Raw genomic sequence first — 26,141 nt, forward strand, 5'->3', positions numbered from 1 at the left:
CATGAAATTAAAAGATACTTGCTCCTTGGGAAAAAAGCTATGACCAACCTAGACAGTATATTCAAAAGCAGAGACATTACTTTTCCAACAAAGGTCTGTCTAGTCAAAGCTATGGCCTTTCCAGTAGTCATGCATGGATGTGAGAATTAGACTATAAACAAAGCTGAGCACCGAAGAAGTGATGCTTTTGAACTGTGGTGTTGAGAGTTCCTTGGACTGCAAGGAGATCCAACCAGTCCATCCTAAAGGAGATCAGTCCTGAATATTCACTGGAAGGACTGATGATGAAGATCCAATACTTTGCAAAGAGCTGATGCAAAGAGCTCACTCATTGCAAAAGACCCTGATCCTGGGAAAGACTAAAGGCAGGAGGAGAAGGGGATGACAGAGGATGAGATGGTTGGATGGCATCACTGACTCAATGGACATCAGTTTGAGCAAGCTCTGGAAGCTGGTGATGGACGGGGAACCCTGGTGTGCTGCAGTCCATGGGGTTGCAGAGTTGGACACAACTGAGTGACTGAACCGAACTGAGTGAGTGTAAGTAAGTGTTAGTCACTCAGTCGTGCCCAACTCTTTGTGACCCCATGGACTGCAGCCCACCAGGCTCCTCTGTCCATGAGATTTTCCAGGCAAGGATACTGGAGTGGGTTGCCATTTCCTTCTCCAAGGGATCTTCCCAACCCAGGGATCGAACCCCGGTCTCCTGCACTGCAGGCAGATTCTTTACCTAGTGAGCTACAAGGGAAGCCCTGAACTGAACTGAACTGATGTATAATTATGCGCTTTCCAGGTGGCGCCACTGGTAAAGAACCTGACTGCCAAGACTGACCGCAAGAGATGTGGGTTCAGTCCCTGGGTAGGGAAGATCCCCTGGAGGAGGGCATGGCAACCCACTCCAGCATTCTTGCCCGAACTATTCCATGGATAGAGGAGCCTAGCAGGCTACAATCCAGGGGGTTGCAGAGTTGGACATGACTGAAGTGACTTAGCACACATGCCTGAACATGTACAACTGATTCATTTTGCTGTACAGCAGAAACTAATACAACATTTAAATCAACTATTCTCCAATAAAATATTTTTTAAAGAATAATCTTTTACAGTAAAACTTCCTGTTTTGCCAACCTGACAGAGCAAAGGTAAAAACAGAGGATGGTAGATTGAGTCTGGAGGCAACAGAGAGGGAGCAGGTGGTTTGCAACTTGTTTGACAAAATAGCAAAGTAAAAAATATTTTAACCTGGTAGTCCAGCAGTTAGGACTCCACTCTTTCACTAACAAGGGACAAGGGTTCAACCCTTAGTTGGGGCATTTAAATGCCTTGAAAGTGAAAGTGGCTCAGTCATGTCCAACTCTTTGCAACTGCATGGACTATACAGTCCATGGAATTCTTCAGGCCAGAATACTGGACTGGGTAGGCTTTCCCTTCTCCAGGGGATCTTCCCAACCCAGGGATCGAATCCAGGTCTCCTACATTGCGGGCGGATTCTTTACCAGCTGAGCCACAAAGGAAGCCCAAGAAGACTGGAGTGGGTAGCCGATCCCTTCTCCAGCAGATCTTCCCAACCCAGGAACTGAACAGTGGTCTCCTGCATTGCAGGCAGACTCTTTACTAACTGAGCTATTAGGGAAGCAATGCCTGGAGGCATGGCCAAAAATCCTGTTTTAAGAAATTTGTGGGGAAAAGGAAGAGTGTACTGAATATGTGTCTTTATCTTCTCAGTGTCTTTATCCCTTTCTTCTTGGACTCCCTGATAGTTCAGTTGGTAAAGAACCTGCCTGCAATGCAGAAGACCCCAATATTCAATTTCTGGGTGGGGAAGATCCGCTGGAGAAGGGATAGGCTACCCACTCCAGTCTTCTTGGGCTTCCCTTGTGGCTCAACTGGTAAAGAATCTGCCTGCAATGTGGAAGACCTAGGTTTGAACCCTAGGTTGGGAAGATACCCTGGAGAAGGGAAAGGCTACCCTCTCCAGTATTCTGGCCTGGAGAATTCCATGGACTGTATAGTCCATGGGGTCGAAAAGAGTCGGACACAACTGAGTGACTTTCACTTTCACTTTCTATCCCTTTCTTCAGAAACAACCTCCTCCTCAAGCTGTAGTGTGATGTGGGTGGGGAAACTTACCTTCAACCCAGTCCAAGTGCCACTTTCCTGACCTAAGTCTAGCCAATCAGAATCCACCACAGACGAGGCCACCAGCTGGGCCTGTGACCCAAGCAGACCAATCAGAGCTCTTCCTAGAATTCTACATGTAACATTTGAAGCCAGACTGTTTCAGAATTAAACAAAGGTCAGTAGCTCAGAGCAAGGAGAGGAAGGTGGGACACAGCGAGGGAAACAGAATGTAAGTGATATCATTTAAGCTCCTGGATCTGAGTGCCAATGCATTTCCTACTTGGCTTAAGCTAGTTTGAGTTGGATTTTTATTTCTTCAGATGAAAAACAGCTAATAATAAAAGGGTGAGATTAGTTTATATACTAACAGATGGAAAATTCATTAAATAGGTTTAAGTAGGGAAGCAAATAGAATTTAGAGAACTAGGTTAGGTGAGGTTGCTATCTCATAGAAATTCTTTCTTTAGAGAAAGATGACAGTTAGATGCCAGAATTGCTTGTAGTCCTTTTGAAATGGGCCAAAGATAAAAAGCAGACTTAGTATTTATTTTATAATTTACAATAAAAGGAATTTGAGTTATTTAAGAAGTCTAAATTATTAAATGGTGATCATTCAGAAATGGTGGTGGTGATGGTGGTGGTGACTCAGTCGTGTCCAACTCTTTGAGACCCCAGGGACTGTAGCCCACCAGTCTCCCTGTCCATTGGGTTTCCCAGACAAGAATATTGGAGTGGGCTGCCATTTCCTTCTTTAGTGGATCTTCCAGATCCAGGAAACAATAAAAGACTAATCCTACTGAAAATTTTGGAGGGACTTCCCTAGTTGTCCAGTGGTTAAGACTCCTTGTTTCCACTGCAGGGGAACATGGGTTTGCTCCCTGGTGGAGGAACGAAGACCCCACATGCTACATGGTGTGACCAAGAGTAAATAAATAAATAAAATAAATATTTAATTTTTTTTAACTTTTAAAATGGAATCAAATCAGTTGTGAGCTATTTTGAACTATTTGTAGTCTCACGTGGAGAACAGTCCTGAGTTCGTTTCATTCTGGCCTATCAGTGTGGTAATCATCTGGCTATTTGCTCTTTGGTCTCTTTCCTCTGCTTCCCTTGCTCTGTTTGTAGCACAAAGGGTTGATTTCTGCAAAATACACACCACCCAGCCTTCTTTGCCAGTTGGCTCTGGTCAGTTTGGCCAGAGTCACTGGCAGGAGGTGGGAGTGGCTAGTATGGGAGACAGGGAGAGGCCGGTCTGCCTCCCTTTCTTCCTTGCTCTGGCCAGGATTTCTGGCAGTGGCTGTGACTCCTCCAGGGTCCCAGCTTCCCCCAGCCAGCCCCACGTTGGTGGCCCCTGTTCTTGCCAAGCCACCTCCTCTCTTTGTCCCTCCAGTCCTAGAGCTGCTGGCTACTTCTTGCTGCTGTTACTCTCTGGCTTCACCATTTGCTCTTTGCCCTGTGAGCTCTTCCAACACCTCCATGACCAGTACTCTGTGCTAAATCCTTTGTATTTAACTGCATAATTTGGGTTCTTTTCTCCTGACTGGACTCTGACCTATTCATTGCCTGCTACAACAAAAACAAATACAAAAAAAGGAAATCAACATTCAAAAAATTAAGATCATAGCATCCAGTCCCATTGCTTCATGGCAAATAGATGGGGAAACAACGGAAACAGTGACAGACTTTATTTTCTTGGGCTCCAAAATCACTGCAGATGGTGATTGCAGCCATGAAATTAAAAGATGCTTTCTCCTTGGAAGAAAAGCTATGACCAACTTAGACAGCATATTAAAAAGCAGAGACATTACTTTGCTATCAAAGTCCATCTAATCAAAGCTATGGTTTTTCCAGTAGTCATGTATGGATGTGAGAGTTGTACCATAAAGAAGGCTGAGAGCCAAAGAATTGATGCTTTCGAATTGTAGTGCTGGAGAAGACTTTTGAGAGTCCCTTGGACAGTAAGGAATCAAACCAGTCAATAGTAAGGAAATCAACCCTGAATACTCATTGGAAGGACTGATGCTGAAGTTGAAGCTGCAATACTTTGGCCACCTGATGTGAAGAGCTAACTCATTGGAAAAGACCCTGATGCTGGGAAAGATTGAGGGCAAAAGGGGAAGGGGGCAGCAGAGGATGAGATGGTTGGATAGCATCAACAATTCAATGAAAATGAGTTTGAGCAAACTCTGGGAGATAGTGAAGGACAGGGAAGCCTGGCTGTGCTGCAGTCCATGGGGTCTCAAAGAGTCAGACATGACTGAACAACTGACTAACAACAAAAATACCATACACTGAATATCTTCAAAGACAAACATTTGCTTCTTGCAGTTCTGGAGGCTGCAAGTCTAAGATCAAGGCGCCAGCGTGGTCAGGTTCCTGCTGAGGGCCCTCTTCCTGGATCTTGGGCAGCCGCCTTCTTGCTTGGTTGAGACAGACTTCCTGTCTCTCTCCTATAAGAGCACTAATTCCATTAATTCAGGCTCCACCCTCATGGCCTGTTTACCTCCAAAGGCCCCACTTCCAAATACCATCATTTAGGACAGGGTACCCACTACAGTCAGCCTGAAATCCAAGTCACCAGAACTGGGCTGTGCACAGTGGGTGGAGAACAAAAGGAGCCCACTGCCAATTACGCATCAATTCAGTTACACAAGGCTTGCAGAACTACTGTGTCGTGGTGGATGTAGAACACAGTTTGTAAGGAGCATGCAATGTTATGTCAGGGCTTCCCAGGTGGCTCAGCTGTAAAGAATCCGCCTGCCAATGCAGGAGATGTGGTTTTGATCCCTGGGTGGGGAAGATCCCCTGGAGGAAGAAACAGCAGTCCACTCCAGTATTCTTGTCTGGAGAATCCCATGGACAGACGAGCCTGGCGGGCTACAGTCCATAGGGTCTCAGAGTCAGACGCGACTGAACGACTGAGCATGTACACGATGTAAAGTCATATATGAACAAGAGAAAAATATGAAACGGCATAGGCACAAGTTTTGGAGTTCAGAGGAGGGAGCGAGGGATGTGAACTACAGCACCAACAGAAGACTCGGTGGGAGGACTTCCCAGTTGGTCCAGTGGCTAAGACTCTGAGGTTCCAAAGCAGGGGGTCTGGATTCAATCCCAGGTCAGGGAACTAGATCCCAGTGCCCAAACTAAGAGTTTGCACCTAGCAACAAAAAAGATACTGAGTGCCACAGCTAAGACTGAAGATCCCACGGGCTGCAACTAAGACCTGGAGCAGCCACATAAATAAAAAATAAATATTATAAAAGAGAGAGAGAGAGAATGATCAGGATGGCCCTCCAGAGGGTGGAGGGCCAAACAGTAGAAGGCAGAGACACAGACAGCGTTGTGTGGGTAAAAGATGGATGGGGCAAGAAGCAGAAATAAGCACAGTGTGTTCACGGACCCCACGACTGAAGCAGAGGGGCTGACGGGTAAACGGGTTCCAACAGCCAGGACAATCGCCTGTGGAGGACCTTCAACAGCAGCCCAGCGCTGCCAGGGCCAAGGACTCAGCCCAGCAGAGCTGACGGAAAGACCATGTCCTCTAGAGCAGGGGTCCCGAACCTCCGGATCTAATGTCTCATGATCTGAGGTGGAGCTGATATAATAATAATAGAAATAAAGTGCACGATAAATGTAATGCACTTAAATCATCCCCAAATCACAACCCCACCCTGCCTTCATCCCTGAAAAAAGTGGACACTGGTCCCTGGTGTCAGAAGAGTCCGGGGACCACTGCTTTAGAAGACCAAGGCTGGCCCCCTTTTCATCTAGTAAATCAAACACAGAACAGAGAGGATGGAAGCTGGCTTTTATTCCCATTTCCTGACCCATTTTATAACCTCAAAATCTAGATTTTAGTTTATAATAGTTGCCTAATTGCAGAGTTAATAAGATGCAAGATCCACCCCCAAATTAAGATTTTTTTTACTGTTTTTCAGATTGCAAAGTATTTCTTGAATATTCACACCTAATCTTGCACTAAACCTAAGATGACAAGGTAAGGTTTACTTTTCTCCAATGCTGAACGTATCTCTTTAGAGTGAAGAAAATGACTCAAGGTTGTGTAAGAGTAACCAGGGAGAAGGCTGTTTTTCCAAGCATCTAGTTCCAGAACATGCTGGATTAAATGGTCACTCTGACCTTAAAAAACCAGACTGGAAGAAATGAAGCAATGCTTTAACATAGTCCATTGCTTTTGAAAAATGAAAGTATACATAAACCCAAGAAGTAGCACACTGTTCAAAATTTGATGTGTCTTTCAAGAAGGAAAATGGAAAGAAACATTAATGCAAAGATTAAAAATTATTTTGGAATTCCTAAGTGGGTTAGCTTGACAAGTGGTTGATAAACTTCTGCATCCTGCTTTTAATATTAAGGTAAATTTGTTTTGTTGTCTGTATTATAATTCCCATTACTAAAGCTAGTAATCATTTTGCTGTTACCTCCACTTTTATTGCGGGAAGGACCTGCAGAAGCAACATCTTAGCCCTTATCCAGTGCCAGGAAGGAACTGCAAGTCAGAACAAACAAAGACTTAATTACAGCCTTGATGCGAAAGCAGGAACAGCACACATGGAGCCAAAACCTTATCCAATACAAATTTTTTAAAAGGCAGGGAGGAGAGAATTAAAGCGAACTGTAATGTTAGCTTTGGCAAGAAGAAATCAAATGTCATGTTGAACTTCCTGTAAATTGTTTAAAAAAAAAAAAAAAACACACTATGATTGGCACTTTCAGTCTTTGAAAAGGTTTTCCACCAATTCTGAGTCTGTTTTGTTAACTTCTCCCCCAAAAAAGTATTTCAGTGCTGATCATAAAAGGATTATGCTAGATATCATCAATATAACTTTATGAAATAAAGACAAATGTGACTTGAGCACAGTTGACAAAAACATATAACTTCAGTTATGGCTTAAGCTGGGAGTACAGCTTAAGCTTAAGCTTTGATCTCCTTGGATGACAAGGCGATCACACCAGTCAATCATAAGGGAAATCAACCCTCAATACTCACTGGAAGGACTGATGCTGAAGCTGAGCTCCAATACTTTGGCCACTTGATGCAAAGAGCCAACTCATTGGAAAAGACCCTGATGCTGGGAAAGATTGAGGGCAGGAGGAGAAGGGGGCGGCAGAGGATGAGATGGTTGGACGGCATCACCGACTCAGTGGATATGAGGTTGAACAAGCTCCGGGAGACAGTGAAGGACAGGGAAGCCTGGCTGTGCTGCAGTCCATGGGGTCGCAAAGAGCTGGACACGACTGAGCAACTGAACAACAACAAACAACAGGGCACTTATCAGAAAGAAGCGTCGTAATAGCAGGCCAGTCAGAACTCACAGGAGTCCCAGAGCCGTGTCCTTCGGTCAGAGGAGCAGGCCAGGAGGTGAGGAAACAGGAGTCCACAGGGCGTTTCCAGTTCTGAGTGAGACCGGGCAAGCACGCAGGCTTAGCTGTGGCACCTGTACGTGATGAAGATTCAGAACAGTCTCCCGAGTGTAGAGGGATTTTCACCTAACCCTTAATTGTTAGGTCATTATAATCACGACTGCTGTGTTGTCCCTGCTAGAATTGCTCTTTTCTGCACCTGTTTTGCATTTACTATTAGCATTAACAGAATTTTAACACAAATATAAAATGAGACTTTTACATGAGACCTTCTGAAAGCTGCGGGTATACATGCAATATCAAACCTTTTTAAACACACACACAATGGGAATGATCTCTGAACGCTGCACACAGGAGACCAGCTCTTTGAGCTGTGAAGGTCAAAAATTGTAAAAACAAAACCAAAACAAAGTAAACTCATGCCGTCAGTCCATGAGAAATTTCATAAAAACCCTGAAAAGAGAAGGAAGCACCATGTTTCACATGGGCAAATCCTCTGCTGGGGAAGAGGATTTATCTCTGTAGCCACCACACCCCTCACACCTCCTAAAAAGCCTGCACCCCAGGGTTGCTTATATGGCCAAACCTGCTGCAGGTTCACCCTCATGGAGCAGGAAAAGGCTGCAGCAGAGAGGCGGGACGTCCTGGCAGACAGGCCCTGGTAGCAGCCGGAGCCACCTTCCTGCCCACCTCATCCCAGCCTCAGTCCTGGGCAGGCGGCTTGTGCCAGGAAAGCCCTGAAACAGCCACCTTTTCACATTCCTGTGTTTTTTTCTAAAAGTAACCCAGTATGACTGGGTTTATAAGGACCCAGTCATATAATGTGACTGGGTTTACTTAGTGGCTCAGATGGTAAAGAATCCTGCAATACAGGAGACCCAAGTTTGATCCCTGGGTCGGGAAGGGATCTTCCCCTGGTGAAGGGAATGGCAACCACTCCAATATTCTTGCCTGGAAAATCCCATAGACAGAGGAGCCTGGTGAGCTACATACAGTCCATGGAGTTGAAAAGAGTCAGACATGACTGAGCGACTAACACATACACTGGACAAGTGCAGAAAATTCACACAAATATTTTGATCTCTACTGATGGGAGTGGAGGTTCGTGAAACCACATAGCCTCTGCTGTCAAAGCTGGGATCCCCTCGTTGGTGCTCAGAGCAAGTCATTGCATCAGAGGAGTAAAATAATTTTACATACAAGTAAAATTAATCATACACGTTGTGACTTGTTTAAGTCACAACATAGCTATGAGATTCACATATGGATCACCCTGAGTTCTCCTCTCTCATCTGGCTTTGGAGGGACAAGAGGATGCCTTCAGTCTGACCAGCGGGCAAAGGCACAGACCTGTGGGGATGCTGGGAGCACTTCTGCAAGGATAACTAAGTCACCCTCCAGCCAGGCTGACCTGAGGACCCACACATCCTTCAGCCCCAAGGCAGGGATGCCCAGGTGCAAGCATGCAACTGATCATCCACAGAGGCAACGCTCTGAAACCCATCTGAAATCAACCACCCCAATCGGCCAGCTGGCCTCCTCAGCCCTGGAGTCATTTTGTTTTAGCCCTGAGGTTTCAATTCTCTCTTTAACATGAAAGCAACAGTGGATCAATAGTTTTGAAAATCTGTATGTGGCAAGATTTATCATCTCTGGTCCGTTTCATCATCACTGGAGAAAAGTTTAGATAGTATTCTTTCCAACATGAACAATCTAGCAAAGAAGGGAGTTAAAATTAACTGCTTAACACAGGCGTGATATGAAAGAAAAACAGGAAGGCCTGCACTGGCTATTCAGGATCTAATTTTTTTATATGGGTGACACACATTAATAGAGAATGATGTCAGTAGCTAAAGTAGAAGATGTACGGTGACTGAGAAATGAAGCCATAACATAGTAAATGAACCTGAAAGTAAATGAACCTGTGCTCCTTAAAAATAAAATTAATCATACAAGTAAACAGGGCTTCTTCTCAGGTGGCACAATGGTAAAGAATCCACCTGCCAGTGCAGGAGGCACAGAAGAAGTAGTTTTGATCCCTGGGTTGGGAAGATCCCCTGGAGGAGGAAATGGCAACCAATGCCAATATTCTTGCTTGGAGCATTCCATGGACAGAGGAGCCTGGCAGGCTGCAGTCCATGGGGTGGAAAAGAGTCAGACATGACTCAGTGACTGAGCACATACACACACAAGAAAACACTCTGATGAGAGGCCTCAATGATTTTTTTTCCCCTACATTTACTGTAGCAGATAAAAGGCAGTGTGTGTTTTACAAAGGAGAAATCAGCACCCAGGACACCACAAGAACAGAGAATTGTTAAAGATGACATAGCAAGGCTGTGCTTGATTTCCAGGCTGCAAACACACCCCCCAACCACATTGCTGCACAGCTGCTTCAGAGATCATTCTACATTCGCAGATGAGATAGTTGTATGGCATCACAGACTCAATGGACATGAGTTTGAGCAAACTCTGGGAGATGGCGAGGGACAGGGAGGCCTGGTGTGCTGCAGTCCATGGGGTCGCAAAGAGTTGGACTCAACCTGGTGACTGAACGACAGCAAGAGCTATAAGCAAGCATGTTTTCTTTCACTGCTAAAGAAAAAGAAATAAATTATTTTGGTAGATATACTGTAGCAGGTTGAGGTATTAGAGCAAAGAAAAATCACTCATTGTTTGTTGTGGTTGACTTAATGCCCCCTGGTCTTGTTTTCTTAATGCTACAATCAACTAAAATGTATTACTTTGCACCTTCTTTGAATCCACTTGAAAGTCAGCAGATGGTTTCTTCCCCAACAGCCTTGATCGGCTTTTTTTCTGATCTCTAACTCTGTGATGGATGAGGTATAATTTTTAACACAAAAATCGTATGGCTGACTATGAGGACAGAAGAAAGAAACAGGTGTTAGGTGATAGAAAGACACAGAAAATCAAGTTAGACATGAAACACCATTTTCTCTCTCTTTTTTTTTTTTTCTGACTTGAAAGCCAAGAAAGAAGCTTACTCCCCACAGAGAGATTTTGAAGATGCAAATGCAAAGTTGGGGATTTCAGACTAAAACTGTCTCTCTATCAGAAAAAAATGCATGCATTTTATGCCTTTTGGAGAAGATGAAGAGAGATGGGTCTTTGAGAAAAACCTGTGATGGATATGAATCGATGGTATGTTCGGATAGAACAGTGCAAGTGTGGCCGAAAAAGTCTTCTCTTCTCTGTCAACAGCATGGAAGGAGATATATAATTGTATCTCTGGACTTAACAGGCACTCTAAAGATTTATGACTTAAAATGAATGTAAAATATGAGTCTAGCAATGTCTGCCTTTTTGCAAGCTACCAGGGTTTGATTTGCAAATACATCTAATCTGGGGAAATGAAACTTGGTCATTTACCCACTGATGTTACAGATGATCCAGCATTCATTAATCCCCTTCCCCCATACTGCTAACAAAATGTATTATGATTTAGTAAAATCACCTGTCATGTGGAGCAGGGGGGCTAGGGAGATTTGAGTTGAGAACAGATTCTGTTACAGAATGGTGCCTTCTAGGAAATAATCTTGCCTTAGGGTGATATGAAATGAACAGCCAGCGAAGGCAGCTACAGAATATCTCATACTTGTTTTTTATTTTTTTCCCCTGGCTGAATCCAGTAACACTTGCCAGCTGCCGTTATCAGCACACACAGGACTATATTGCATTTCTCTTGGTTTTGCCCCCATCTTATTTAATATTCTTTCATAACTTTTCACTTAAAACACAGCACGGAGATGTAGGAAGAAAAGCATATGGGTGCATAAATAATTCATAGGCACCTAAAGGCATAAAAATCATGCTAGACAAAAACAAGTAGTAAGAAAGGTGAACAGAAGTTAAATTTAAATGTTGTTTAAAAAAAATAATAACATTCTGGTGGAAAGCTAACCAAAAGAGTCTGAAAACTAGTAACGAATGACACTGTGGACTCCGTGAGAACCTATGCAAATTCACTCTTTGGCCCACATAATGATGTGCTAAGTCACTTCAGTTGTGTCCGACTCTTTGGGACCCTATGGACTGTAGCCCAAAGCTCCTCTGTCTGTGGGATTCTCCAGGCAAGAATACTGGAGTGGGTTGCCATGCCCTCCTCTAGGGGATCTTCCCTACCCGGGGATCGAACCTGTATCTCCTGCACTGGCAGGCAGATTCTTTACCACCAGCACCACCTAGGAAGCCCTCATATGATGGTAACTGAACTAATTCATCAGGGACTTCCTTGAACTTGAGTAACTTTCTAGAAGATAGTTCACGTTAAGGTACTGAACTATCAACTTGATACCAAGAGGTTTCCAACTCTGTTAACATGAGATTTTTCTTTACCTTCTAGGATAAGATTCTGAGCTCTGCCCACGCTTCAGAGAAGCATCTGTCAATCCACTGACTAATGACAATGACTTATGTGTCCAGACTTCAGAGTAACAGAAGGCCTGGCTCCAAATAATAGAGTGACCATGTTTCCTAAAGAGACTGTATGTGTTTAAAACATAAAGGCATTTTGACAGAGAGAATAACTGAATAGGCTTAGCTTGGTGACACTTAAAGCATTTAACCATGTCCCATATATTTCTACAGAGGGGTAGTATTTAGTAGTTTATTTTCCTATAAATATTAAAACCTGTGCAAAAACAGAAGAAAACAACACACAGTAATCTAAAAGCTCAAGAAAATTTAAGTGCACAGATAAGAAAATCAAATGAACTTCTTATTTATTACTGTTACAATTCCCTGTGTACATATGTCCTTTTATTCTATATATTTATAGATGAATAATGATAATAATGATGATTAATGTTCATTCACTGCTTACTGAGTGTCAGGCCCTGTGCTGAGTACCTTAAAAGATTTATCCCATTTATCCTCTCAATAGCCATGGATCTACTGAACAGAATAGACTTCAGTTTTAAGATGGTTTCACCTCTCAAGATACAGATTTCAAAGACTAAAACCATTCTAATGGTATCATTTTTTTTTTATTCAACAAGAATGTATTGATCATCTATTAGGCACATAATAGTTTTTTATTTTCAAAATAGTAGGAATGGGATTTCCCTGGCTGTTCATGTTGCCAATGCAAGAGGTCCAGGTTCGATCCCCAGTCAGGGAACTGACCCACATGCCACAACTGAGAGTTCCCACACCATCGACTACGACCCGGTGCAGCCATATAAATAAAAATAAAGTAAATATAAAAATAAAAATAGGAAGGATAGGTCAGGAGGTACATGATGCAGATATTTCATTTAGGTAGACGTCGTTCAGCAAATTTTATTGATATGTATGTGTTCACCTTTGTTTACCAAATAATTAATTCTATTAATGACAGAATTACCTAGAATCCAGATCCACCAAACTTTCCTTTTACCTTCAACCTTTCTTCCTTCCTGATAATGACTGGTACCTTTAACCAAGGAAAAGGGAGATGGTTTGCAAGAGACTGAAAGTCCACATCCTCATCCAGAATTCCCTTCCTGTGCTGGCTCAGTCTTGTCCCAGGCATCTTTGGTTTGGGGAGTGAAAAATCAAGAGGAGAACAGCTACAGTTCCAAAATCACCCCAGCAGATTTCCCTGGTGATCCAGAGGCTAAGCTTCTGAGCTCCCAATGCAGGGGACCTGGGTTTAACCCCTGGTCAGAGAACTATATTCCACATGCCACAACTAAGTCCCGGTAGAGCCAAATAAAAACATACAAATAAACATTTCTTAAAAGCAAAACAAACAAAAATCATCCCAGGATTCTCAGGGGACGGGAGGGTTCGTGGGGCCCCAACTGGCCTGATCTAAAGGAAGTGAAGAGTAGAGAGAGGGGGGCAAAGGCAGCCTGGATGCTGCCCGCTCTGCAATCTCTCCATTCTGCTCAGGGGCAGAGGCTTTATGTTAATCCTCCTGCACTCTCAAGGATGAAAATATTCTTCCCAGAGAATCTTTGGTTTTTAAGAGTAGTTCCTATCCTAAAGCAGGAACTGGAAGTGTATTTGGGAAGTGATGGTAAAAGGAAGTGGGTATTATTCCCCCTAATAAAAGCAGTAATGGGACTTGCCCAGCAGTCCAGTGGTTAAGACTCTATGCTTCCAATGCAGGGCACTCAGGTTCAACTCCTCATCAGGGAACTAAGATCTTACATACCTCGAGATGTGTGGCTAAAAAAAAAAAAAGATCAGTTCAGTTAGACTTAGCTTTCACAAATGTGTCAAATTAAATGAATTTCTGAGTCCCTATGTACTGTATAATAGGTTTGCACAGTAATAAAAAAAATGTTAAAAAAAAAAGCAGTAAAATACAGGAGGAAATCTGAAAACAAATACATCTTACACATATACACCCCTCAACAAGACCATATTAAAAATTACTTAAAACACTCCCAAAGTAGGACAATCTATAAATTCTAAGATTTCTTGTTGACTGATGTCCATTTGTTTGTTGGGGAAGGAGGGGAAAAGTAATGGGTCTTCTATTCCAATCGTGTTGATGGTGGAGGTTTGAGACTGTATTTTGATTTTTCAGAATGAATGTATTTCTGATCAGGTCCTAGAAACTTCAAAATAATAGGGCAGTTTTCTAAGAAAGGCCCTTGTAAAATCTCAGGAGAACCACTGAAGCTTCTCTCACGGAAACTGGCTCTTGATCCATGTCTGCTGTGCTTAGTCGCTCAGTCGTGTCCGACTTTTAGTGACCCCGTGGACTGTAGCCCAGCAGGCTCCTCTGTCCATGGGGATTCTCAAGGCAAGAATACTGGAGTGGGGGGCCATGTCCTCCGCCAGGGTTCATCTACATTTACTTAGCCCAAAATACAAATCCCTCCTAAGAAAAAGCACAAAGAGCAACAACATTTTTAACAGAATCTTCTTGTGCTTTTTACACTATAACATCACACTCTTGAAAGTGGAGAAAAAGCAGAGGTTGCCCAAGCAGGAGCCTCCTCTAAAACTAAGAAGTAGTCACTTACTAAATACCAACTGGGTGAGAAATCCAATCTTTGCAGAGAATCATTTCTTAACCTGAAATAAGGGGTTTCCCAGGTGGCTTAGTGGTAAAGAATCCACCTGCTAATGCAGGAAACATGGGTTCCATACCTGGGTTAGGAAGATCCCCTGGAGGTGGAAATGGCAATCCACCAGTATTCTTGCCTGGGAAATCCCAGGGACAGAGCAGCCTGGCAGGCTAAAAGTCCATGGGGTTGCAAGGAGTCGGACATGATTTAGCAACTAAATAACAACAACAATAAATTCTGAAATTAAGTCTGTCTTCCTTCACGATTCCACTCCCAAGTACTAAACTGACTCAGAATATCAGAAACATACTCTCTTGGTCACCAAGAATCCTTTAATGTCTGAAGATGGTATGGACAAATAAGTCCTTTCTGTCTCCCTGTTTCCAGAAAAAAAGAAGGAGATTTGGGGCTCAGTCCTATATTCAAACCTGGTTCTTCCATTCCATTCTTGCATAAATCTGGATATAACATTACACATCTCTAAACCTCAGTTTCCTTAATTAAAAAGTAGAAGAAATAACACCCATCCCAGATGGTTGTTAAATGGACTCTTTACGTTCAATGTATGCAAAGTGCCTTACACGTCCCATGAGTTAGCTGTGACTAAAATAACCATTATCCCAAGTCTTCAAAGCCCTCTTCTTCCCAGGGGTTCTCCTGACCCAGCAGAGCCAAGTTCCAAGCCTGTCAAAATACATCAGGTTCTCCGGGTGTCCTGGCCAAGGGGTTAGAGAGAAAGCTCTGTGTTTGTTTCCATGTTCTCTCCCACGTACTGTGGTGGTTGTTAGAATTAAAGAAAGCCCCTTTCCCTTGTTATGTAAATATTCTTTCACGGCATGGTGCATGCTAAGTGGCTTCAGTTGTGTCCAATTCTTTGCAACCCCATGGACTATAGCCCATCAGGCTCCTCTGTCCATGGGATCCTCCAGGCAAGAGTACTGGAATGGGTTGTCATGCCCTCCTCCAGGGGACCTTCCTGCATCTCTTGCATCGCCTGCGTTGGCAGGCAGGTTCTTTACCACTAGTGTCATCTGGGAAGCCCATTCTTTCATTATCAGCATTTAAACAACTTCTGTTAGAAGTGAAGGATCTTCGAAGAAAAATGTTAGTTCCTGCATTTTAGTGCTTCAGCCCTAAGAATGGTCCAAGAAAGCTTTTTTACCCACATGTACTCTACAAATAGTATCATGTTTTAGGGTCACCATGGTGTCACAAAAAAGTTAAGGAAGCTCTGGAATAGAATTTATAAATATCCGTCTTGGTGTGTGATGCAAGAAATTAACCAAAGGCTAGGAAGAGTAGAACGCACTATATTTTCCATTTGTCCTGGACCTGACACTTCTATTATTGAAGTTTAAAATGGTACTTGAGTTTTAGGGAAGCCACGTCAGACTGTTAACTAACACCGAGTCTTGCAGATAATGAAATCTTCTATCAAAACCATAGATTCTTTCAAAAATTATTTTTAGTTTACTCATTTCTCCAAAGAAGACACAGATGACAAGTAAGCACACAAAAAGATGCTCAACATCACTAATTATTGGAGAAATGCAAATCAAAACTACAGTAAGATATCACCTAACACCAGTCAGCCATCATCAAAAATTCCATAAATGATATATGCTGGAGAGGGTGTGGAGAAAAGGGCATCCTTGTACACTGTTTGGTAGGAATATAAATTGTTGTAGCCACTATGGAGAACAGTATGGAGGTTCCTCAGAAAACTAAAAATAAAATTACTATATGTTCCAGCAATCCCACTCTTGGTAATACATCCAGAATTATGCCATAATTCAAAAAATACATGCACCCTGATATTGACAGCAGTGCTATTCACAATAGTTAAAACATGGAAGCAAAGGTCCATTGACAGAGGAATGGCTAAAGATGTGGTACATCTTTATCCATTCAATGGAATATTACTCAGTCATGAAAAAGAATGAAATCATGCCACTTTCAGCAACATGGAGGCAACAAGAGCATCATACTGAGTGAAGTAAGTCAGAAAGAGAAAGACAAATACCGTATGAGATTACTTGTATGTGGAATCTAAGATATGAAATAAATGAACCTAGCAACAAAACATAAACAGACTCACAGACACAGAGAACAAACCTGTGGTTGCTAAGGGGTAGGTGGGAACAGAGAGGGATGGCTGGATTGGGAGTTTGGTGTTTGGCGGATACAAATTATCACACCAAGAATGGGCAAACAACAAGGTCCTACTGTCCAGCACAGGGAACTATACTCAGTGTCTTGTGATCAACCACAGTGGAAAAGAATATAGAAAAAGAACGAATATATGTGTATAACTGAGCCACCATGCTGTACGGCAGAGACTGGCACTGCACTGTAAAGCAACTATCAGTTCAGTTCAGTTCAGATCAGTCGCTCAGTCGTGTCCGACTCATTGCGACCCCATGAATCCCAGCACGCCAGGCCTCCCGGTACATCACCAACTCCTGGAGTTCACTCAGACTCACGTCCATCGAGTCGGTGATGCCATCCAGCCGTCTCATCCTCTGTCGTCCCCTTCTCCTCCTGCCCCCAATCCCTCCCAGCATCACAGTCTTTTCCAATGAGTCAACTCTTTGCATGAGGTGGCCAAAGTACTGGCGTTTCAGCTTTAGCATCATTCCTTCCAAAGAAATCCCAGGGCTGATCTTCAGAATGGACTGGTTGGATCTCCTTGCAGTCCAAAGGACTCTCAAGAGTCTTCTCCAACACCACAGTTCAAAAGCATCAATTCTTCAGTGTTCAGCCTTCTTTACAGTCCAACTCTCACATCCATACATGACCACTGGAAAAACCACAGCCTTGACTAGACAGACCTTTGTTGGCAAAGTAATGTCCCTGCTTTTGAATATGCTATCTAGGTTGGTCATAACTTTCCTTCCAAGGAGTAAGCGTCTTTTAATTTCATGGCTGCAATCACCATCTGCAGTGATTTTGGAGCCCAAAAAAATAAAGTCTGACACTGCTATACTTCAATTTAAAAAAATATTTATATATTTTTGGGGGGTCTACTTATTCTGTGCATTATTCTAGGTACCAGGAACATTGCTTTGAACAAATCAATGAGATTCCTCCCATTTTAAAATAATAATAAAACCTTAAATAAAGTCAACATTATCTATAATTTGAATTTTAAAAATAAAGAAATAAAAGGGCTCCCAAATTTCTGCCCTAGCACATGCCTGGTCAGGAAGATAAATATCAGAGCTCAAATGGAATGGGAAGAAATTACTTTTAAAAAGAATCACCCGGTATTTTTCCTTTTCATTTAATGTAAATAAATGCAGAGGAGTGCACACTAGGCTACCTGACATGGCTGCTATTCCTCCAGCTACCCACCGTAACATACACCATCCATCCCTGGCTCCACCAGCCGCATCTCTGTAATTCTCAAATAATGCACACAAGTTGGGGGACGCTCTTTCTCCAGGCAACTATGAGTGGTTTTAGGAAAGAACGAAACAGAACTGAGGCTGACAACCTGTCTTTATTTCACTCTTGGTGATGTGATTCTTGTGTACCTTTGTATATGGTGTTGTGATGGGTAAGTGGGTTGTGACACGGTGACAAACTCCAAAATCTCAGTGGCTTAAAGCACACATTTTACTTACTTCTTGTTCAAGTTCTATTTCTATTGCAGTTTGAAAGCAGGTCTCTGGTTCTGATAACCCCTGGGTGGGGTGGGGTGGGAGGGGTGAGGGGGGTGGCCCAAGGGGCCACGTGGCTGCCATCTTAAAAACTGTCAATCACCAAGCTGGAGGAAAACCGGATGTGGTGGCAGAGATGCTGCCCTGTGGAGCTTTCGCTTTCTGTAGCAGGGAAATGAGCTGCCACACGTAATTCCAAGTGCACAGGAAATACAGCCCTAGCATGTGCTGATGGAGAGACAGCCTGGAATCTGCAAACCACCATTCTGATTACCACAGGAGCACAGCTCACTGTCTTCTCTCCCAAAGCAATATGACTTTCAGGTGTTCAGAATCCGACTTTGACGTTTATGCTAATATGATCAATTGCTACAATCTATAATAGTGCATTACATTTAGGCAATCCTTACATTATCTGGCAGATGTCATCATCTATCTTGAATATATTCTTTAATTACACATTTCACTTTTTCAGTGTCATCAAAGTAAATCTCTATTATACTTTTGTAATAGAGTGATATTCATGTAAAATACTCAAGTTTCTCCGTGTATGCATGTGAAGTTGCTTCAGTCATGTCCAACTTTCTGCAAGCCTATGGACTGTAGCCTACCAGACTCCTCTGTCCATAGGATTCTCCAGGTAGGAATACTGGAGTGAGTTGCCATGCCCTCCTCTAGGGGATCATCCCAACCCAGGGATTGAACCTGTGTCTCTTATGTCTCCAACATTAGCAGGTGGGTTCTTTACCTCTACTGCCACCTAGGTCTCTGAGGGGTATGAATAAGTCCAGAATCATGCAGGCTTTTCACCTAGGGTTGGAATGTTCTCAACTGCTAAAATGACTTTAATTAACTATGATAAAAAATTATTAAGTAATCTTTGGAATTTTTCTAATATACCTTCAGCTATAATCCATCTTATGCACGTTTTTATGAGAAAAAATGTGAGACATTCATGGTTTTTCAATGAATGAGGTTGTAGGGATTACTCAACTGTGAAAGATTAGGGTTGGCAGGAACATGACAGTCACAAGCATTTTTGTGAACTCTCCTCCTCAGTGTTGTATACAGTTCGCTGGAGTCCTTATAAACGGAACCACTGTCTGGAACTCGGTTTGTGAAGAAGGGTCTGGCTAATAGGCTATTCTGGCTTTTCTTTCTTTTACAAAAATTGTGTTGCAAATAACACTGTATTTTCTTTATACCATTCACCTCCAAAGAACCCGATTTTGGTCTCCCTTCCATGGTTTCCTATAGGCTTTCTGGCTGACGCTGGTTTTATTTGTGTTGATTCTCTATCGCTTGCACCTTTGACTGCAGTGAATACTTTTCTCTTCTTCTTTAATGCAGAAGGCTGCACTATGCACTCTCCTCTGTTACTTGAATGAATTCCAAACAGTCTTTCAGCACTCCCACACGGCAATGACAATAAAAGTAGTCAGTAACTGTTGATGAGAGTTTTGTGTCTTCTGCATCGAATAACAGGATTGAATTGGGAGGAACAAAAGCGGGGCCCCCATGCTCCTTTGTGTTCTCAGAGAGCTTACAGGAAGCACAGGTAGAGTTTGAGTCTGTTATTCTCCCTATTTAGCAAATGAGATGCAAGACCCAACCTGATAAAAATTAACAAGATGATTCGACAACCTGAATCTTTAGATGACTAGTAAGTATTATCTCTAACTGATAGGCTTGGGGTTCTGTTTCTGAGATTATAGGGTGTTTAGATGTTCCAAATCTGAGTTAGTTGTAGATTTACCTATATTTGCATTCATTATTGCCAGAAAGTCTCCATAAATTATCTATTGTTTACTATAAAATTTTTATAATTTTTGAAGGCTTGAGTTAGAAATACTTAAATGTTGGCAGCATAAACTGAATCTAATGGTTTGTTCAACTTACTTATTTATTGCCTCTTCCCTTAATTTTGATGCAACTTACAAAGATACTACAGTACTAAAAGAAAACTGTAATTGAGAAAATGAAGGATGTAAGAAAAATATGAATGAAAAATTAAGGCTGTGACAGCCATTAAAACCACGAATACACACACACAAAAGTGATCTTGGAGCCAGATCTCTTGTATTACTCTCTCTTGTATTACTAAGATCTGCAGCAAAATTGCAAAAATAATGAAACTTATTAAATCACACTACTCCCCTTAAAAATCATTATCCATTATATAATACTTAAAAGAAAAGGAGAGAGAGAAGTTCACAGTGTAGTCAGATTTTTCTGATCTTTTCCTTTGTGCTTTGCTATTTTTGTATTTTGATGAAGAAATTCTTCCAAGGTCATGAGAATAATCTCTCTATGTCTGCTTCTAAAATGCTTAAAAGCTCTGCCTTTCATACATAAGCCCTTGATTCAGTTTTTCCTTTAATGTTCTGAAATAGAGATTCACTTTTATTCTTTTTCTACATGGAAAAATCAGTTATTCCTAGTCATTCTAGCTGGGGCTTCCCTAGTGACTTGGCAGTAAAGAATCCTGCCAATGCACGAGGCTCAGGTTCGATCCCTAGGTCGGGGAGATCCCCTGATAGAGGAAATGGAAACCCACTCCAGTATTTTCCCACTCCAGTATTCTTGCCTTGGAAATCCCATGGACACAGGAACCTGGCCAGCTACGGTCCCTGGAGTTGCAGAGTCGGACATGACTGAGTGACTGAGCACACATGCATTCTGGTTGAGGGAAAATTTAGTGGGAATGTGAAATGACCACTGTGGCCAGACTGAGACAATTCAGTTTCAAAATCTGGATTCCAGCTGCAGTGAAGCGTGGAGAATGCTGAGCTGGAATCCTGGCGGGGACTTGGTAGCTCATAACTATTGCCTCGACTCAGAACTTGGGCTTTTATCCATTCCAGCGCCATCACACAGAATAAAGCTTACTCATTTGGGCTTCACTAATTCGGACATTGTTAGCATTCGGTTACTCTGTTCAAGTTTAACTTTACCAGGAATAAAAACTGAGACGGCAAACAAGCTTAGGTGTATAAAGGAGAATGTGTGCAGGAACTATACTCTCTTCAAGGACTGCAGAAGAACTTATTTATAATGTTATGTTTAAATATATGCTTAAGTCAGACCATCTCTTAGGAATTTCTACTAAGCAATCATTATGTTACTGCTGCTGCTGCGTCGCTTCAGTCGTGTCCGACTCTGTGTGACCCCATAGACGGCAGCCCACCAGGCTTCCCGTCCCTGGCATTCTCCAGGCAAGAACACTGGAGTGGGTTGCCATTTCCTTCTCCGATGCATGAAAGTGAAAAGTGTAAGTGAAGTCACTCGGTCATGTCCGACTCCTAGCGACCCCACGGACGGCAGCCCACCAGGCTCCTCCATCCATGGGATTTTACAGGCAAGAGTACTGGAGTGGGGTGCCATTTCCTTCTCCAATGCATGAAAGTGAAAAGTGAAAGTGAAGTCAGTCATGTCTGACTCTTAGTGACCCCACGGATGGCAACCCACCAGGCTCGCCCGTTCCTGGGATTCTCAAGGCAAGAACACTGGAGTGGGGTGCCATTGCCTTCTCCAATGCATGAAAGTGAAAAGTGAAAATGAAGTCATTCAGTCATTTCCAACTCTTAGCGACCACTCGGACTACATACAGCCCACCAGGCTCCTCCGTCCATGGGATTCTCCAGGCAAGGGTACTAGAGTGGGGTGCCGTTATAATTCTCTGTATTATGTTACTACACGTTGCTAAAAGTAATAGTTTAAGGCTAATTTGAAGTAGCTTTTTTCCCAAAGAGTGGTATCATGTTTTTTAACAGAAACAAATGCACTGCCATACCGTTTAATGAGATTAATAAAATGGAAAATAATCCTTTAGTTACATTTTACTTCCCAAAGCTAAATGTTCATTTTTCTAATGCTCTGTTGGTAACCACGTTTACTCCAAGGAATTAATTTTGAGGAAGACAATTAAGATGAAACGGAAGTGTCAAAACTTGCCAAATCCTGTCTTTTACTCGTCATTGACCCGTATTAGTTTTATTGATTTTATGTGCTATGTCTTTTTCTTATCTATTGTGTAACAGCAGTGCCCGATCTTTTTAGCACCAGGGGTCAGTTTTGTGAAAGACAGTTTTTTGATGGACTCAGGTGGGGAGAATAGTGTTGGAATGATTCAAGTGCATTAAATTTATTATGCACTTTATTTCTATTATTATCACATCAGCTCTACCTCGGATCATCAGGCATTAGATCCTGGAGGCTGGGGACCCCTGGAACAAATTACCCCAAAACTTACCAGGGTAGTATGAAACAACAAACGTTCGTCATCTCACACGGTTTCTGAGACTTGGGACTCTGGGTGGCACCCCTGGGTCCTGGCTCAACCGTCACTTAAGTCCCAGCTATGGGAAGACCCCCTCCCCAGCTTGCTTACCTGTTTGTTGGCAGCGGTGGGTTCTCGCTGGCTGTGGGCTTCACTCCTCGTCCCAGGGGCCCCTCCTGAGTGTCCTCTCATGGGACTGTGACAGCCTGTTTCCCGGGAGGGAGGGAGCCAAGAGAGAAAATGTGTGAGCCCCTGAGATGGAAACCATGTCTCGGACTAAAACTCAAGGACATGCCATCACTCCTGCTGTGTTCTAGGGCCACAGCGACTGATCCTGGTACAGGGTGGGAGGGGACGGGGGATGGGCTAGTTAGCACGAGAAGAGAACTAGGAAGCAGGAAAGACTGGGAGCCGTTCCAGAGGCTCTGCTGTCACACTATATTATTTTTTTAAAAGAATATAGAAAAGATGGGGAAAGAAAAACACAAATATAGGGAGCAGGAGATGCTCACTCAAATAAAGTTTCAGAAATATCCCCAAATATATAAAAACAGTACACAGAGGAGTGGCTTTTACATAGACTGTTGGGTATTCTGTTATGCTTCTGACATGCTCTGGGGTCTTCTATTTCAAGCCATTGTTCTGTTGTGGCATCATCACTGTTCTGGTTTTGACTAGACCATTATAACATACTGCAATATCTGGTAGGAAAAAAAAAACAAAACACAATAGAAAATATTAATTTTTAACAAGAACAAAATTCAATTAAACAAAACTGGCTTTTATAGTCATGCTGAAATAATTGAGTCTATCTTCCTCCCCATGCAAATTAATTTCAAAGAAGCGGCTATCAACAATTTATGAAAAATAAAAAATGATTTTAACAACTTGGAAAAGGAATGAAGGCTAATGAAGCTATACAATCATAGGGGAAATGAGGAGGGCAGAGGTGAACAATTGGGTCCCAAGGGCAAGGCAGCAGCTCTACGTCTGGGGAAAGGTGACACAGATATGCAGAACTTGCTGGTAATAAACAGTGGATGGTTGCAAGGTATTCAACAATATTTGAACCTTAATATAACGGCTTAGTAAATTTTTTTATGTCGTGTGGTTCTGATTTTTGCTATATTCCTGTCCACACAGAGTAACGTGGCGATGGTGGCCAACTGCAAAGCAATGATATTTGGTTTCTCTTTCTCCTGCCCACCGTCTCCCTTTACACCTGTATTATTCACCACGGATTAACTTCTATGACGACCCCAACCTCAGGGGTGTACTGCAATAGAAGCTAAGCTCTTGCTCGGGTGACGGTGCAGGAGGAGGAAGTAGGGGGGTGGCTGGGGTGGGGAGGTCTTCCGTACTCGCCCTAAGAGGGTCTCTTCCATACCTGGACCCCAGCTTCCCTGAATTCTGTGCATCTGCGGGTCAAAGAATCTGGAGAACTGGGCACCAGGAGGACTAGCAGTCATGCCTCTAAGTGGTGTACTGCAACTTCCATTGGCCAGAATTCAGTCACATGACCCCAGGAGGTGCAACTAGAAAATGTACTAATGATATGTTTCTGGGAAGAAGCAGGCGGAGTTTGGTGAACACACTATGGTTCTGGCGAAGCAGCCCAAGGCTCTCTTTGGGCATGAGGATGTGTGTTCTGTTGAAACCCCATGCACAAAACTCTAGCGTTCAGTCCTCCAATCTATCATTGCCTTGCACTTTATGCTTTTTATTGATTTATTTCTTGGCTGCACCATGAGGGACATGCAGGATTTTAGGTCCCTGGCCAGTGATCAAACTTGTGCCCTGTGCAGTGGATTCACAGATTCTTAACTGCAATTCTTAACCACTGGACCACCAGGGAAGTCCTCATGTACTTTATGCTTTGAAACAGCTATTCTTCAGTTCAGTTGGTCAGTCATGTCGGACTCTTTGCAACCCCATGAACTGCAGCCCGCCAGGCTTCCCTATCCATCACCAACTCCCAGAGCCTACTCAAACTCATGTCCATGGCATCAGTGATGCCATCCATCCATCCCATCTTCTGTCGACCCCTTCTCCTCCTGCCTTCAATCTTTCCCAGCATCAGAGTCTTTTCCAAAGAGCCAGTTCTTTGCAACAGGTGGCCAAAGTATTGGCATTTCAGCTTCAGCATCAGTCCTCCCAATGTATATTCAGGACTGATTTCCTTTAGGATGGACTGGTTGGATCTCCTTGCTGTCCAAGGGACTCTCAGGAGTTCTCTCTAACACCACAGTTCAACAGCATCAATTCTTCTACACTCTGCTTTCTTTATAGTCCAACTCTCACATCCATACATGACTACTGGAAAAACCATAGCTTTGACTAGACGGACCTTTCTTGGCCAAGTAATGTCCCTGATTTTTAATATGCTGTCTAGGTTGGTCATAGCGTTTCTTCCAAGGAGCAAGCGTCTTTTAATTTAATGGCTGCAATCACCATCTGCAGTGATTTTGGAGCCCCCCAAAATAAAGTCTGTCACTGTTTTCATTGTTTGCCCATCTATTTGCCATGAAGTGATGGGACCAGATGCCATGATCTTAGTTTTCTGAATGTTGAGTTTTAAGCCAACTTTTTCACGTTCTTCTTTCACTTTTATCAAGAGGCTCTTTAGTTCTTCTTCACTTTCTGCCATAAGGGTGGTGTCATCTGTATATCTGAGGTTATTGATATTTCTCCTGGCAATCTTGGTTCCAGCTTGTGCTTCATCCAGTCCAGCGTTTCTCATGATGCACTCTGCATATAAGTTAAATAAGTAGGGTGACAGTATACATCCTTGACTTACTCCTTTCTGGATGAGGAACCAGTCTGTTGTTCCATGTCCAGTTCTAACTGTTGCCTCTTGACCTGCACACAGATTTTTCAGGAGGCAGGTCAGGTGGTCTGGTATTCCAATCTTTTGAAGAATTTTCCAGTTTGTTGTGATCTACACAGTCAAAGGCTTTGGAGTAGTCAGTAAAGCAGAAGTAGATGTTTTCCTGGAACACTTTTGCTTTTTCAATGATCCCCTGGATGTTGGCAATTTGATCTCTGGTTCCTCTGCCTTTTATAAATCCAGCTTGAACATCTGGAAGTTCATGGTTCAAGTACTGTTGAAATCTGGCTTGGAGAATTTTGAGCATTACTTTGCTAGCGTGTGAGATAAGTGCAATTGTGGTTTATGTACTTTATGCTTTGAAACAGCTATTCTTTGAATTGACAGAAATGAGAAGGGACTTTACTACCCAATGAGCTCTGAACTGAATGGCAGATGGTAGGTCTAAATGCAGACTGAGGACTAGTCTGGAGCTGTTGTGAGTAGCAGCTTTAAGAGCTGTCCTGCTCTTAAATGGCAGCGCTCACACTCCTGGAGATCAGTAAATGCACACTGAAGGAAACTCTTAAGTGGTAAAGTTCCTGTTTTAACTAGCTGATCCTAAAGTATGAGAAAGTGAAAGTCGCTCAGTTGTGTCTGACTCTGCGACTCCATGGACTATGCAGTCCATGAAATTCTCCAGGCCAGAATACTGGAGTGTGTAGCTTTTCTCTTCTCCAGGGGATCTTCCTGACCCAGGAATTGAACCAGAGTCTCCCGTATTGCAGGCGGATTCATTACCAACTGAGCTATCAGGGAAGCCCAACATATTTAAAATGATGGAAAGTTGTTTTAAATGC

At 42.9% G+C, this 26,141-nt stretch overlaps 2 long non-coding RNA genes across 3 annotated transcripts in view; one reads left to right on the forward strand and one right to left on the reverse strand.

Annotated features, from left to right (window-relative positions):
- The first annotated feature begins 2,288 nt into the window (after window positions 1–2,288).
- Window positions 2,289–12,238, forward strand: LOC112447869 (uncharacterized). The gene is made up of 3 exons (XR_003036152.2): window positions 2,289–2,350; window positions 6,063–6,121; window positions 11,873–12,238. It is a non-coding gene; the product is annotated as an uncharacterized lncRNA (long non-coding RNA).
- A 2,601-nt stretch (window positions 12,239–14,839) lies between these two features.
- LOC112447765 (uncharacterized) overlaps window positions 14,840–26,141 on the reverse strand; it is a 31,961-nt gene continuing 20,659 nt past the window's right edge. The window contains exons 4-6 of one of the 2 annotated variants that reach the window (XR_003035948.2): window positions 23,033–23,176; window positions 22,587–22,681; window positions 14,840–17,334 (exon numbers count right to left, since the gene is read on the reverse strand). This is a non-coding gene — a long non-coding RNA (uncharacterized lncRNA). Of the gene's footprint in view, window positions 17,335–22,586; window positions 23,177–26,141 lie in introns of both variants that reach the window. The other variant, XR_003035947.2, reaches the window with a different exon arrangement.

This window comes from Bos taurus, chromosome 8 (assembly GCF_002263795.3).
Source record: "Bos taurus isolate L1 Dominette 01449 registration number 42190680 breed Hereford chromosome 8, ARS-UCD2.0, whole genome shotgun sequence".
Lineage (NCBI taxonomy): Eukaryota > Metazoa > Chordata > Mammalia > Artiodactyla > Bovidae > Bos > Bos taurus.